This window comes from Scyliorhinus canicula, chromosome 1 (assembly GCF_902713615.1).
Source record: "Scyliorhinus canicula chromosome 1, sScyCan1.1, whole genome shotgun sequence".
Lineage (NCBI taxonomy): Eukaryota > Metazoa > Chordata > Chondrichthyes > Carcharhiniformes > Scyliorhinidae > Scyliorhinus > Scyliorhinus canicula.
Genome location: NC_052146.1, coordinates 122431415 through 122447577, shown reverse-complemented (window position 1 = coordinate 122447577; position 16163 = coordinate 122431415). Strand labels below are relative to the sequence as shown.

The 16163-nt window shown below is 47.5% G+C and overlaps 1 protein-coding gene across 6 annotated transcripts in view; it reads left to right on the top strand.

Annotated features, from left to right (window-relative positions):
* LOC119967034 (transcription factor HIVEP3) overlaps positions 1-16163 on the top strand; it is a 537108-nt gene that overhangs the window by 284827 nt on the left and 236118 nt on the right. For 2 of the 6 annotated variants that reach the window (XM_038799096.1, XM_038799077.1), the window contains exon 1: positions 7193-7265. The exons of 3 other annotated variants lie outside the window; for them this stretch is intronic. The gene's annotated coding sequence lies outside the window, so the exon portion shown is untranslated. Of the gene's footprint in view, positions 1-7192; positions 7266-16163 lie in introns of those variants that run through there. One more of the 6 variants, XM_038799069.1, reaches the window with a different exon arrangement.

The following is a 16163-nucleotide window of genomic DNA, read 5'->3' as shown; positions in this document are numbered from 1 at the left end:
ATAATGTTTGCAAACATCTCCTTGCCTGGCGGGCAGCAGCCAAACTGCTTCATCCACAGTCAGAAAAACTCTCCCTCTTTCCAGCCTGGTGGACACATTTATTATTTAACATTGTGTACAGAGTCTATTATGTTCACACAACAGATCCATCAGACCCCCAATGTCCTCCTGACAGCTCTCTCAGAGCTGCTTTGTCACCTCGGGCATCGCAGTATCATTTCCGTTAAACTGCAGCTCGCTCTGCTAGTTAATTGACCCAAGTCACCATTTCCGTCACAGCATTCTTTTGGTATTACCCACAAAATATCAGCTTTAGTGATGGGAGGCGAACAGCCACCATCTCTCAGGTTAAAGGCCTTTCTCCAACCATCCCTCCCAGCCTCTTCGGAAGGTGAAGAGTCAGATTAGGGACAATTCTTCAGGCACCAGTTGCTCTATCGTACGTTTGTCGACTTTAATGACTACTCTCACATGGCCTCCCACCTCCAATCACCTCACCTCCCGTTATTGGTCACTCATATGTCCATCTTTGCCAGGACTGCTTTTCCCCACCAATCGGAAACTGAGTGGACTTTTCAACGCCCGATTGGAGAATTCCTCACCGTCCATCAACAGCATCCTCGCCCCCATCCCCCACCCCCCCACTCCATCTAAAATAATTTTAATGAATTAAATTGAAAATTCACATATTTCATAAGAGCACTGCTGTGGGTCCTCTTGAGTATCGCTCACAGTTGTGCCCAGGAAATGAACATAGAACATACAGTGCAGAAGGAGGACGTTCGGCCCATCGAGTCTGCACCAACCCACTTAAGCCCTCACATTCACCCTATCCCAGTTAATCGATAACCCCTCCTAACCTTTTTGGACACTAAGGGCAATTTAGCATGGCCAATCCACCTAACCTGCACGTCTTTGGACTGTGGGAGGAAACCGGAGCACCCGGAGGGAACCCATGAAGACACGGGGAGAATGTGCAGACTCTGCACAGACAGTGATCCAAGCTGGGAATTGAACCTGGGACCCTGGCGCTGTGAAGCCACAGTGCTATCCACTTGTGTTACCGTGCTGCCCCTTAATGGCTCTTTAACTTTAGGGTACTCAAGGTTAATCCTTGAGGTTTGGCAGCCCTGTCAACCAGTGCATTTTCCAACAGGAGTCACTGGAGGTGGCACTCTGGCTGATTTACCCCACCTATCCCTGAGAACAGGTTGCCTGAAGGCCCAGTAAAGTCTCTTTGGCTGAGACCAGCTCACCGTGTGCTGGCTGTGGATTGAAATTAGGGCTTACAATTTAATTTCACAATTCAGCCATTCCGAGTAATAGGGGCTTTTCACAGTAACTTCATTTGAAGCCTACTTGTGATAATAAGCGATTATTATTATTATTATTATTATTAATAAAACCATTTTTTCCTACAGGCTTTCCCCCTCCTCACCCCAGCTAGATTTATGTAGAATTGATAAGAAATCATAGGACAGAAACAGGCCACTTGCTCTTGTCTTTCTTGGTGTTTATCGTCAGGAGAGGAAATCTTAATCCCATGTGCTAAGATTGCCAATCGTCCAACATTGACCCTGGAGTCTCCAAACATTGAAAATTAATCTCCAGGTCACTGCTGCAAACATCCTTATTTTGGCAGTTGCTGTTTGGGCTGCAGAGGCCACGGAGTAATCTTGAGCAGAACAGGCTTGGCTTCCCCATTGCAATTAATGCCAGAGGAACTAAAACAGCAGCTAGGCCTCTCAGTGACATGAAAATCAGGCAGGTTCTATAATGGGCAGGAAATGTGCTCCCCTTGCTCACTGTCCAAACACTGAAGTTGAAAATTACCCTTCTTGAGCTTCTCCCACTCACTCTATCCCTATATGTGTTCATTTACTCGTCCATGCCTCTGTGATTCCATTACTCTGTCCTATATGTGTGTCTTTTCTATATGTTTGTGACTCTTTCTCTTTTCACTGAGATGTGCGTTTCGCTTCACTCCCTTTCTTTCGCTCTCTGTGAATATGTCTCATTGTCTATCACTATTGATTAGAATTTCCCATGAGTTTCAGGACTCCAGAGAGCCAACAGCTCAGGAGTCTTAGCAGCTCCACTGAGAGAGGTGAGTGCTCTAGAAGCTGGCCAGAGGCTGCGAGGGTGCCTCAAAATGATAATGCTCTCAGAAGAATTGAACATGCAACAACCTAAGCTGTGGCCACATCTACCAAGCCATCATTGCGAAGGGGGAGCCCCTCTACAGAATGACCTATGGCTATGACTGTGGTCCGCACAGACCAGTGGACGTGTGCTGGGCTACTTTGCGGGATACGCCTCTGACCCCTCCTGGTCTGCTGCCCAGAAGCCTCTGGCCTTCCAGCTACAGGCTGCAGTCCTGTTAGGATGTACGCCGTCTGGAAAGCCAGACAGAGTACAAAGAGTGCTCTCATTTGGCACATCAATTGGTCTAACCACTGGCAGATGCTTAGCTAGCCCCCTCAGAAGCTGCCTACCTGAAAACAGGCCAGAGGAAGGAACATGGTGGCACACCCAGCCCCAAATCTGTCTGTGTATACTGCAAAATCCAGCCTCATAGCTTTCTGATGTTTCCCTTTTTAAGTTACTTGCTATTTGCTATGCCTGTCTGTCTCTATCAGATCTATTGTTATTACTTCTTTGTTCGATTGTAGTTGTCTCTGGCTTCTGCTGGTTCTATTATTTTGCTACCTTTGAGATAGTACAAGTGTCATGTGAGAGTACCTTTAAGAAATGGGTGTTTAAGAAATGTACCTTTAAGAAATGGGTATTTATCAGTGATGTCAGAGTGTGGGTGGCGCTAGGCTGTCTGTCAGCTTTTTACTTTCGTTTTAGACTATTCTGTAGAGTGTGTTTTAGTTTCATTTTCAGTGTTGGAGCTGAAGCCAGACCAAGCAGGTGTACTGCTGTTCTCTCTGCCATCAAAAGACTATCTCTTGATCATTTGGTGAATTCAGAATTATAAATGTTCTCAGTAGTGAATGTAAACCTAATGTGCTTCTGTTAAAAGGTGTTTCTTTTGTCTTCTGGATGTTGTTTGGGAAGTTATTAAGCATTACTTAGTGTTGTATTATTTGGGGGTTGTATTTGAATTGATGGTTGTTAAGATGTTCACTGTATGTTTTAAAAATGTTAACTTGAGTTCATAGAATAAACATTGTGTTGCTTTAAAAATACTTTTCCATTTCGGCTGTGCCAGTCCTGTAGAGTGGGCCGTGTGCTCCCCATACCACAATCTATTAAAAGTTGTGGGTCAGGTGAACTCCATGATACACTTTGGGGTTCTCTAAACCCTGGCCCATAACAAAAAGAAAGAAAACACTGTAAATTGATGACTGTTTGATTGGTATACAAATACGAAAGTTAACTGAAGATTAGTAGGAGGTCTTTTAATGCAACATTGCTGGAGATGTTAACTGTCTTTCTGTTTCAGAAGCTGGTGAACCAGCTGTGCATTGTACAATTTCTAAATTTTGATTAAAAATTTGTCATCTTTTTAAGCTTCTTTTTCATCTTCAGTCCACCCGATCTTTCTCATATCCATTATGTATCTCTCTCTACTCGGCGTGCTTTCATAGATCAAAAGTGTTTCATAGTAGTTTTCCATTTTGTTACTTGTTTTTTTCTTGGTAAGTTGTCCACTTTATTCATCACACAATATAATGCAGAATTACATTCAAAAACAGGCCTTTCAATCCAACCAGTGTTAGGATAACAGACAAAGACCCCGATTTTTGTTAAGATACCAGACCAGAATCCCAAACAATTTTTCTCTCTGTAAAACTGTGAGGAAGGGATACTTTATCCCAGGAGTGGTGACTTTGACCAACAGGTATCTATTATGTTAAAACACACTTTAAACACAGAATTAGCAACATTACATCAAATAAATAGTTTTACAATTATCAGTTAGACTTTATAATTATCGGTTAAACAGTTGTTAAATAAAAGGAAGAACTTGAATTTACTATCTATACCTGCTACTAATTCCAAATGAGCAATCCAATACAGTTCAAATATAACTTATAAATAAAGTTAACAATATTGTTTACTCGCTTCGCTGTGTGGAAACTTTTGGAGAGAAATCCTTTCAAGAGCAGGTCTAGTACACTTATGTATTGTCAGACTCAAATCCTATGGCAAACTGTTGTTCAACTTAAAACCTTATAACTGACTGCAAAACTACAGACAGATCTGGTTCCTCACATTAATTACATAAATCTGTATCCCCTAAGGTCCATGACCTGCTTAGCTAGAAGTAAATACAATCTCTCATAAATTATCCACACAACAGGGAACTATCCATAATGTAAACAATGTTCCATTAGCCCTTTATCTGTAACCAAATAAATGGTTGGAATGAATAATTAATTCACTCTTTTACAACACCTTATTACAGCTTTAGCAGACATGCTGTTGGTATGTATTTTAAACCAGAGTTTTTACTCACATTGCTACCACAATTATGATATAAGAAATATCAATGTCTTACATTCATTACTCCGGTGTTTATGCTTTGCACAAGCCTATTCCCTCAATCCTTTGTCCTGTTAAGTCTTTCCTGGTGGGGATAATCCCTCTTCTTTAGGTTGTTAATACACCATGTGATGAGGAGTTCCACTATAACTTACCAGGAGAGCTCCTGGTTTAATTCCTGGACCCTGACCTGACTTTTAAACCCCACATCATTAGAGATGTCCAGCTCTGCCACATTACTTATTCCACCCCTACCTCTACCACTTTGCCAATGAAACTCAGATATATCCCATCATTGTCTCCTGACTTGATCACTCTACTCCTCGGCTCCCATAACTTGAATTTTATGAACTCCAATTTGCCCAAAACTCTTCCCTTTCTGAACTAATCTGTCTTGCCCATTGGGCTCTTTCTCTTTCATCTATGTTGACTCCTTGTCTGTCAGTGTAATCAATAGAAAATTTTCATTTCTCCCCTGTCTCTCTAACCTTGTCTTATATTTCCTCTTCCAACCCCTTCACTCCCTCTGAACTGAGCCTCCACCTTGAAAATTGTTTTCAAAATGGATGTCCTCAATCAAACTTCCACTCGCCACTTTTAATCCCTTCCTCAGTCCCCATCTGTTTCTTTATACGTATTTGTGAAGAACCTTATATTACTTACAATTCATAGCACAGAAACAGGTCATTCGTTCCAACTGATCTGTGCTTCACATGATCCTCCTTCCACCCGACATCATCTAATTCCATTAACCATTCCTTTCTTCCATGTGTACTTACACCGCTTCCCCTTAAATGCATTTGTGTTATTTGCCTTCAACATTCCATTTGGTAGAAGCTCCACATTGTAATCATTCTCTGGGTGAAGAGGTCTCTCTCAAATTGCTTATTAGAATTATTAGTGACTATCTTACATTCATGGTCCCAAGCTTTGGTGTTTCCCGGAAGTGAAACAATCCTCATTGTTCCTACCCTATTGAACACTTCGTCATTTTAAAGACCTTTATTCATAAACGCTTGATAGTACAGAACTTGAATTTTGCGTAAAAGAGTGACGTGTTGCCAAAGCTTTATATGTTACAGTCATCTGGACAAATACAAGATGACCAAATTTCAAACATCTGCAACAATTTATACTGCAGAGACAAAGGGTAATGATTGGTTGGCAAGTCAACTCTGATTAGCTGAGGCATTGCCATGGAGAAAGCAACGGGGGAACTATAGGCTCCACAAGCTCCCGGATAACTAAAAAAAGCCATAAGGTTTGAACATATTCTTTTTGTTTGCACCCATATCATTAGAAGTGTTTCCTTCTCCGGTAGGTCAGGTGTGGGATAGAATTTGGCCTGACAACCTTCCAAGCAGAGCATAGTCTGCCCCAGGGCAGGCAAGTGCTGAGGTGAGCTAATTAGAAGACCCACCTCTGTGGGACATCGACCCAGTTGATTTAGAAGTTGTGAGGCCCTCTAGCATTCACCCTTCATCCCCCACCTATCTCCTCATGATCATTCATATTCTTGTGCCATCTATATAGTCACTCACCCATACCTTCCGTGGGTGGATATCGGGTGCCAAGTGTAGATGGGAAAGAAATAAACTTCTAACTGTCTAATACAGTTCTCACTCATGCGCTTTTTTACGATGCTCCGCCCCCTCAAAAATGGTGTTCTCGAGGATTACGCCACACGTCGTTGGGATGGCCTTAGGAGGTCACCTGAGGCACTCCCCCAATGCTTCACCCCCGATGGGCCGAGTTCCCGAAGGTGTGGAGCACTTATTCTTTTTTTTTGTGAACCCGGTATGGCGGCTGCGGACTGAGTCCACCGTCACCACAGTCAGGGGCAAGAGCTGTTCCATGGACAGGGGGTGCTGTGGCGGGAGCTGGGGACATTGGTAGGAGGTGGTTCGGGGGTGGCGAGGGGGGTTATTTGGGGGACAGTATGGGGCAGGCCGGGTCCGCGCGCAGCCGCTGCCACGTTGCACAGCATGGCCGCTCAGGCCACCGCCACGCGCATGCGCGGCCACGGACCCAGCAATTCTCCGGCCGTATCTGCAGGTTAGTACTGCATGGCTGCTAGCCCCCCACCAGGCGGAGGATCGGTGCAGCTTTTACGCCTTTTTTTCTGGCATAACACTTTGGCGTCAGCACTTAGTCTTCAAATCAAAGAATCCAGCCTTTCAAATGAGATGTTAAATCCTGTCACGCTACTTTGAAGAAGAGCAGAGGAGTTCCACCCGGTGTCCAGGACAATATTTATCCCTCAACCGACAACACTTTTTAAAAGATTATCTATCTGATTATGATTGCTGCTTGTGGGAGTTTGCTGTGCAGACGTTGGTTGTCAGGTTTTGCCCATTATAACAGTGACTGCACTTCCAAAGAACCTCATTGGCTATAAAGCACTACTGGGTGCCGAGAAGTCATGAAAGGTGCAATATAAATGCAGATCATTCTTTTAGTCATCCAAGAACAAGCCTTTGGTGAGATCACACATTTTTCAATATCCGCTGACTTCATAAATGGTGAAAATTTACCAACCCTCACAATTAGATGTGAGATGAACTGAATTTCATACCTCATGTGCTGTCCCTCATCCAATCTAATCCGTGTTTACTTGGTTTGCCTCTTAGTCCTGATCCCTCTCTAAGCAAGAGTTGACAATAAGCTGTCATTACTCTACTTACAATCCTGAGCCATCTGCATATATAAAGTGCAATTACAGAAAGCTGTGTGGGTGGTTGGACAATCATCAAATAAAGGGAAACAGGAAGGTAAGAGTTTGACTTTTTTTTAGCAGGATGGTAGGGGAGGGTTAGGGAAGGTGTGCCTTTTGATCCAAGGTAATCAATCCGTCATAATTTTTCTTTTTGTCCTCCTTTACTCTCCTGGTTGGTTTGTCTTCTGTCCAATAATTCTATTCTTCCTGGATGGGGCATTGAATTCAGCCGTCACTCCAGTCAGCTCCCACCCCTCCCCACTGTATTCTACTGGCTGTTTGTTGACTGAACACAGAAAATGTGGAAATAAAACTAATGACCAGAAAGTCCGTGCTGCAAAAATGTTGAAAATGGCAGTGATAAGAGGAGGGAAATGGGGCAGCGAAGGAAAACAGGAGCAAATGAAGAAATTGTAGAATTAAGAAAATATGGGGGGATGGGTAGGCGTTAAAACCAGGGGCAAGGTGATTGGGATAGACTGCGTTGTGCAGCAGTAACTGTGAGAATGAGCACGGTGAAGTGAAACATTACAGGAAAAGGTCAAAGCGAATTTGCAGTCAGCTGACTCCCAAATCCACCAGAGTGATTGACCACATTAAAGGGAACTTCAGTGGAAAATGGAAATCAGCCTTCGGAAGAGTGGAGAAAAGCAATTGAGAAGAAAAGAATCAAAGACGGTTAGGTATTCATGTTATAGGTAAAGAAAATGGTATAGATCTTTTTTTTTTAAAAGACAGAGGGAAAAGTGGGGAGATGTGCCAAGAGAATAATAGAAATAAGGGAGTGTCAAGAAAGATTGTCTTTCTTTTTTTCTCCCACCCCCTTCCCCTGGCATCTGGTGATATAATAGGCATCAGAGCTTGTGTTAGCCAATTGCAGATTCAAAAGCTGTGCCTCATTCCCTGCTGAACATCCTTAAATTTGATCATATGACCCGGACCAGGACTTCAATGGAAAGTGCAGACATCAGGAAAAACAGGCGATTTCCAGACATGAAATCACTTTCTCTTCTTCATTTGTTTATCTTGCCCCTCCCTCCCTACAGCAACACCCCGCCCCTCCCACCCCTCCCTCAAACCCTTGCCCGCACCCTCAACCCTCTTCCTCCCATTTTCCTCTCTGCACTTCGCTGTAACTGCATACTTCCAGCTCTCTTGCAGTTCAGTTGAAAGACCAGACACAGGGCTGCATTTCAGCTCTGACGCAGAATATATTTTCAGCTAAAGAATGAAAATGCTGCAGTTTTGCCCACACCTTTAATACTCTGTTATTATATAGGATCTGCTGTCTGGACTTGTTGTTTCTACTTAGGTTTCACCTTGGCCTTGGTTCCATTGTTTTCTTTGCTGTGACAATAAAATTCGAGCAAGGTTTATACTGATGAGAATCAGCATGATGGGGTGAATATTAATCCGCCCCTTAGCTATCTATGGGGACAATGGCCTGTTGTGCAGCCTGAAATGCCAATTTAGACATTTCAAAAATGATAATGATACTCAAAATGCATTTTGGACAAATTGACTGACTGCTCAATGTTGACAAATATTAACCTCCATTGAAACTCCCCAGTTTGGAAATCATGTCCAAAGAGGCGATAGATGATTGTCTCTGATAATAGCGCTGAATTCACCATACGTTTGTGTGCCAGATGCTCTGTCTGCAATTCCGACACAGGTTTTACTCTGTTTATTTTTAATGTTAAAGAATCTCCATTAGAAATAAGGGATAGCAGAATGTCAGATGAGTGCATTGAGCATTCTCACTGATACCACCAGGCTTACCTTCCAATAATACTTTGCTCTTCAGCTTTCTGAATTTATCGAAAACATAAAAATTATTTGCATTTCTACATTCCTTATTGGTAATAAAATGGAGCAATCTCTACAAAAATCAGGGGTGGGAATTCAACTAAATGGGAACAACGTCGCATAGCGAGCGCGTTTAGCCGCGTGTTACCCGGTGCTCACAGTGCCAAGATACATAATGCTATAAAACAACACTCATGTTAGATAGGGGGCCTGAGCAGGCAAGGGGCAGCCTAGGCTGCACGTAGCCCCGTTTTGTGCACTGAGGAGCTCCGCTCGCCGCAACTCCTCAGTGTAGTGAGAGAAATGGCGACCCAATCGCTGGAGCCCTCAATGTGACCCCAAGCCTCAATACACTACTACCCCCCCTCTCCCTCGCCGCCCCCCCCCCCCCCCCCGCCCCCCACCCCCCCACAACACCTGCACAGGGCACTCTGGCCCAATCACCACTGTGCAAAGAATTCCAGCTTGGCAGATCCACCTGGGCACCTTGGCATGCCAGGCTGTAACCCAGATGGCACAGCTACTGTGCCAGACTGGCAGTGCCCAGGTGGCACCAGAAATGCCAGGGAGCCACCCTGCCCAAAGAGCAAGCATTGGGGGGTTGGGGGGGGGGGGTGCCTCCGATCCCCTTGGAGACCCGTATGAATGCCATTCCATGTGGTCCCTGTCTGTGGAGACTGGTACTGAACGGTGCTCACGCAAGGTCTCCGAGGAGAAGTGGATAGATCCCAACGCCTCGAGTATCTCGGGAATCTGCACATTAAAGTGAGACTAGCTGTCTTGCTTTAATATACAGATTGGCGAAAAAGTAATCCCGCCTGCGAGGTGTTGCGAGGCGGGTAGATTCCGGGAGAAGATTCCTGTTTTCTATTGGCTACGCTGTGCCGTGGCAAGCTGCTTTTCGGGTGCATCATGACCGCAAAATCATGCCCCAGTAGTTTGTTGCAAAGGTTTTGAGTAACCTTCCTTTGTTTTACTTTTGGTTGATAAAAGGTGCATTCCATCTTTACAACATCGCTAACATGAGGTGTTGGATATTTCAAAGCAGATGATTTTGTTTTTCCTCTGTCAAATACGTCTTATCCATTATTGCAGTTGCTGAACCATTGTAGCTTTGTCAGCCTGTGGTTGAGTTACAAGCAGTTCCCAGTATTGGACAAGCATCACCAACACTGCCTCAGTATTACTGTGTCCTTGTGAGGTAATGTGCCAAGCTTGATTCTTTTCCAGTTACCTACAGGCTTAAGAGGCTCATCCTTCCTCCCCAAGGCCTTCTTTAAGGTTGTCTTTGAGTTTGTAGTATTGCTGGCACCAGGAAGCACAGCGTAAGCCTGCAAACAAATTTGACAGTTTGCAATGGTATGACATTGCTGTGTTGTAATCAGCAGGCCAAGGCCAACAGAAATATCTGATGTAGTTCAGATTTGCAGTGCCAAGAGAACAAAGGATGTACGAGCCGGAATTTTCATCAAGAACTGAAGCACAGGTGTGGTCCATTTCTGGACATGATAGACAAAATGCCCTGCCTTCCTGAAACCGAATGCTCCTCAGTACACGTTTATATAGAATCATAAATGGACAGATCATTGTTCTTTTCTTCTTGACCTGCTTCGGCATAACTGTAAACTGAGGAGAAAAAATGTACAATGCTTTTCGACACCATTTAGCACAGAACAGCAAAGGGTTGCACAAACTCTTTGCAACAAACTAAAAGTGCCCCTTTTTGAGAAATCTTTCAAGTGCATATGGAGGCGGGAGCCGCAAGAAAAATATTGTACAAGGAAAGAGCACTGGAAGGAAAAGTTGGCCCATTCTGTTTACTGTAGTACTCTGTTAAAGAAGCGCAGTTGCCTTATACGCTGCCTCATGGATTAGTTAGTTGGTGTTGCCATGCCTTTCGTGACTTCCATCTGGCTAATATTGTGAAATTAGATTTACGTAAGCAAGGACCACGAGGAAGGAAGCAGCAACTTGCATTCTAATAGCATGCAACTACTGCTCTCCAAATCCACATCATTGGGCAGCACAGTCGACTTTCTGCTGAGCTTGCATTGAGGAATTGAGAAAGTTAAAATTAAGAAGGGGAAGTTAAGGCAGATCTTTTCACCCAAGGGATAATAAAGTGGACTGAATAAGTTACAAGTAGAATTTGCGAACACTTCAGGGATTGAAGATTAACCTTGAGGATATTGCCAGGAGCAAATCCGAGAACACATTGCGCCATTGAACAAAGTTGTGGTTTTCTTTCCGTTTTTTTGGAAAAGTTTAATTTATTAGCTACAAAAATATTGGAGATGTTGGGGGGAAAGGGGGGGGGGGGCGGTAAAGTGCTGATAATCAAGCTTACTTCAATTAGATAACAAAGAGACTGTTCTCTTTTCAATCGATCGCAGGAAACCAGAGCACTACAGGATAGAGCAATGGTGGGAGTGTGGGGGTAGGCAGATTTGTCTCAAGAACTAGTGACAAAACCTTCAGGAACACCCCCAACTAGAACTAGAAATGGGCCAAATGTGGGCAATCGGGACTAGCTTACTGGGAAAATTGGGCGGCATGGACATGTTTGGCCAAAGGGCCTGTTTTCATGCTGTAAACCCTTATGACTCGATCACTCGAAGCAGATGGCATCAAAGATTCAACAAATAATTAGATCCAGCAACAACATTTCTGGAGGGAAAGTGTGATTCCGTGGGGAGGTAGGTAGTTGGGTAGATTTAAAAATAAGTGGCTGGTCTCTCCGGATAAAGAGCTTTTCCTAAAACCCTTTAGGCACTTGTGAAAAGCTTTGCTTTTCATGGTCCCATGGTCTTTGTGTTGTATCTGTGGGTTCTGAAACATCATGGGTGACCGTGTGCTGTAGTGTGATCTACATGCAGAGTTGCAGATAAAGAGATGGCGAGTTGAACTTTTCTTATAAAATGCATTCAAGGGCATTCAACACATATTTACCAGAATGACACTGGGGTTTCGAGGGTTGAATTATTAGGGTAGGCACATACATTCTCCGTTGAGAAGATTTAGGGGTAATGTGATCAAAGTTACTAAAATGTTAAAATGATTTGATAGGATGGATACTGAGGGGCTATTTCTTTTGGTGGGGAGATTAAGAAAAAGAAGGAATAACATTAAAATTATAGCCAGGATGTTTAGGGGTGAAATCTGAACGAGCTTTGACATACATAAGGAACTCCCTCCCCTAAAGGCTGTGGATGAGTGGACAAGTGTAGCTTCCAAGCCTAAATTTGATAGTTTTCAATAGGTAATGGTATCAAGTGAAACCATTGTGAGGGCCCCTGGGATCAGCAATGATTTCACATCAGTATTTCTGGTGCTATTAACTGAAATACAGTTTCAGCTCAATAACAAGGGTACAGCATTTGGCTGATTTGTTTTATATCACTGACGCCTGTTTATCATATTTATGATCCAAAAAGTAGAGGTAAAAACACAGAAGTATTACTGGCTGCCTTATTATGTATTATACTTGTCTAGTTCTGAAGGAATGAGCAGTATTCATTGAAATTTATGAACGCGATTCTCCGAGGCCGCGTCGGAGCGAAGTAGCCGGCGTGAACTCTATCGAGTTCAACGACGGCGCGAAACGGCCCCGATCGTGACCTATTCTGGCCCCGGGAATGGGCTAGCATTGGGGCCGCGCAGAACACGGGGGGACGTGGCGTTGAATGCGCGTCGTCAGCGCGCGACGACCGGTTGACGCCGCGTCCTAAAAGGCGCGATTCACGCAGAGAATGACCAGCAGCAGAAGAGGGAGGGAAGTGACGGAGCCACGGAGGGCCGCGCCAAGGTTCTGTAATGCGGACCTAGAGACACTGCTAGATGAGGTGGAGCATCGCAGGGGCATCCTCTGCCCAAGATGAGGGCATCGCCACCCTTACAGCGCCGTGCGACGGGCCTGGCGTGAGGTGGGCACGGCTATCAGTGCTGTGGGGCAGACCCCTCGGTCCGGGGAGCAATGCCGCAAGAAGCTCCACGAGGGCTGCCCCCGGGTCACAACCATTCCCCCCCCCCCTCCCCCATGTCCCTCATCACCCCCCCCCCCATGGGCACGAGAGGGGGGAGGTGAGAGTGAGTGGCGGGTGGTGAACAACGTTGTCACAGACCCACATGAGCGCTGTGACCCCCTGGAGAGATGCCATGGTGTGTCCGCAACTTTCCCCCCACTCTACATTAATGCAGCCTATATCTGAAGGCCCTGATGATACCCGCCTAATTGTGATGCTCTATCCATGCCCCCCCCCCAACAGGACAAAACTGCTCACAACAGCCGGGAACGCAACAGAACCGGAGGGGGTTCACCCGTGCTGCACCCCCTGACAGTGTTCGAGCAGAGGGCACTGGACCTCGCTGGGGGATCTGCCACCCGGGAGGTCGTGCAATGCGAGGTTGGAGGCTCAGAAGCAAGTGAGACAACCCTGCATGAAAACCCACCCAGCCCATCCTCTGTCTCCCTTCACACTCTGCACACTGGGCCACCCATCCTCTCTCCCCTCACACTCTGTCCACTGGACCACCCAACCTCTCCCCTCACACTCTGCACACTGGGCCACCCATCCTCTCTCCCCTCACACTCTGCCCACTGGACCCCCCCATCCTCTCTCCCCTCACACTCTGCACACTGGACCACCCATCCTCTCTCCCCTCACACTCTGCACACTGAACCCCCCATCCTCTCTCCCCTCACACTCTGCCCACTGGACCACCCATCCTCTCTCCCCTCACACTCTGCACACTGGACCACCCATCCTCTCTCCCCTCACACTCTGCCCACTGGACCACCCATCCTCTCTCCCCTCACACTCTGCACACTGGACCACCCATCCTCTCTCCCCTCACACTCTGCACACTGAACCCCCCATCCTCTCTCCCCTCACACTCTGCCCACTGGACCACCCATCCTCTCTCCCCTCACACTCTGCACACTGAACCCCCCATCCTCTCTCCCCTCACACTCTGCCCACTGGACCACCCAACACCCGGCCGAGCGTGTCTAACTAACCCCGTATTGTTCTGCTCGCCAGGGCCAGCCGACGATTGTCCAGGGCCGTCAGGTGCCACACACAGCCGACCATCTGCGACGGCCACCGCACCGCACAGTCCCAGCAGGCCATGGCACAGTCCCAGCAGGCCATGGCACAGTCCCAGCAGTCAGTCGCGGTGAGCATCGACCACCTGACGAACGTGCTGGATGGCGTCGCGCACTCGCAGGTTGAGGTCGCACAGTCCCTGGCGGGAATGTCTCACTCCCTGCACTCTGTCTCAGTGAACTTTCGGACCCTGGTGGAGACCGTCGCAGGCCTCCAGGACTGGCAGCGCCAGGTGTCGGTGGGGCGACGAGGCACCTTCCCGCTCACACCTCTGTCCCACAGTGAGGCCCGGGGGCCACCGGGCTCCCCGAGAGAGGAGGAGGTTCTGGGGCCCGTCCCATTAACTCCATCACGGGACGTCCCGGAACGCTCGGCCTCCCCCCGTCCCATCCCTGGTGCATCGGGTGGGCAGCGGGCAGAGCAGGGTGGCAACACGTCATCCGACACGCCCGCGGAGCAGCCTGGCCCATCAAGGCCGGGTCGCCCCAGGCAACGATGGCCAACGGGGAGCCATGTCGCAGGGGGTGATTCTCAGCAGTCCGCCTCCACTCCTGCTGTACCATCTGGGGATTCACTTAGACGTAGTGGTAGGGCCCGTAAGGCAATGAAGAGGGACACATAGTAAGTTGGCACGGGTGCAGGGAACAGTTTAGTTGTAGGGGCATCTGCACATAATATTCACCATTAAACTCACTGTTGCACCTAACTTGTAAGACTGTGTGATGTTTCCGTTGTCACAGGGATCGTGATGGTGACCGAGTGTCGCTGGGGTTGACGAGCGGTGAAACTTCGGTGCCGGGTGTGCAGTCCCTCCCGCCCACCCCCCTCCCACAGTCGGACACCGTAGTCCTCGGCACTCCGACACCAGCTATCCCCACACGGGCACGTGATGGAGTGTTCCTGACGAACTCAGCGAACACCGAGATGGATAGTTCAGCTATTGCCATGAGTCAGACTTTGTCTAACGATTCTGAGCTCACAGCTCATCGCAGATCGGACTGTCATCATTCAACATGGCACTGATCACACCTGCTGACACAGCCATGAATGTCGTGCCATACCGTTGTGCCGCAGTGGTAAGGGTGATGTCGAAGTGGAGCAGTGTACACGGAGCGGGGGTTGGGGGAGGGGGGGGGGGGGGCGGTGGTGGGAGTTGTGTGCTGTCCGTGTGCACGACTGGCGATGCAGGTGGTAGTGGTACTGTTCAGCGATTCTGTCGCACACGATGCGTGAATCTTGCAGCCACCAACGCGCCGCGTGCTCGCTGTCCTCGCCGGTGCCGTTGTGCAGCCTCCTGGACATTACCAGCACCCGGGTCTGTGTGCTGCACCCGACTCGCCCGACTGCTGCACGCCAACCTCCTCCAGCTCCTCCTCCTCAACAACCTCCTCCTCAACAACCTCCTCCTCCTCCTCAACCTCCTCCACCTCCTCAACCTCCTCCACCTCCTCAACTTCCTCCTCCTCGTCAGCGATGGCACCATTGTCAGTGACTTCTCCCTCCGCCTCCTCCACAAGGGCATCTCCCCTCTGCATCGCGATGTTGTGCAGCGCACAGCATACCACAACAATGCGAGCGACCTTCTCGGGCAGGTACTGCAGGGCCCCTCCGGAGCGGTCCAGGCATCTGAATCTCATTTTAAGCAATCCGAAGCAGCGCTCCACCACACCCCTGGTTGCTGCATGGGCCTCATTGTATAGGGTCGCCGCATTGGTCTGAGGCCTCCGTATTGGTGTCATCAGCCAAGACCTCAGTGGATAACCCCTGTTGCCTAGCAACTAGCCCCTCAGCCAGGGGGGAGCCGTCCCTCAAACATTGCGGAGATGAATGACTGCGCGAGAATGTAGGCATCATGCACACTCCCTGGGAACCTTGCGCACACGTGCATGATCCTCATGTGGGGGTCGCACAAACACCTGGCTGTTCATCGAGTATCTCCCCTTCCTGTTAGTGAACACTTCCCTGTTGCCTGCAGGCGGGCGCATGGGGACGTGAACACCATCGATCATTCCCTGGACCATCGGTATCCCGGCCACGTT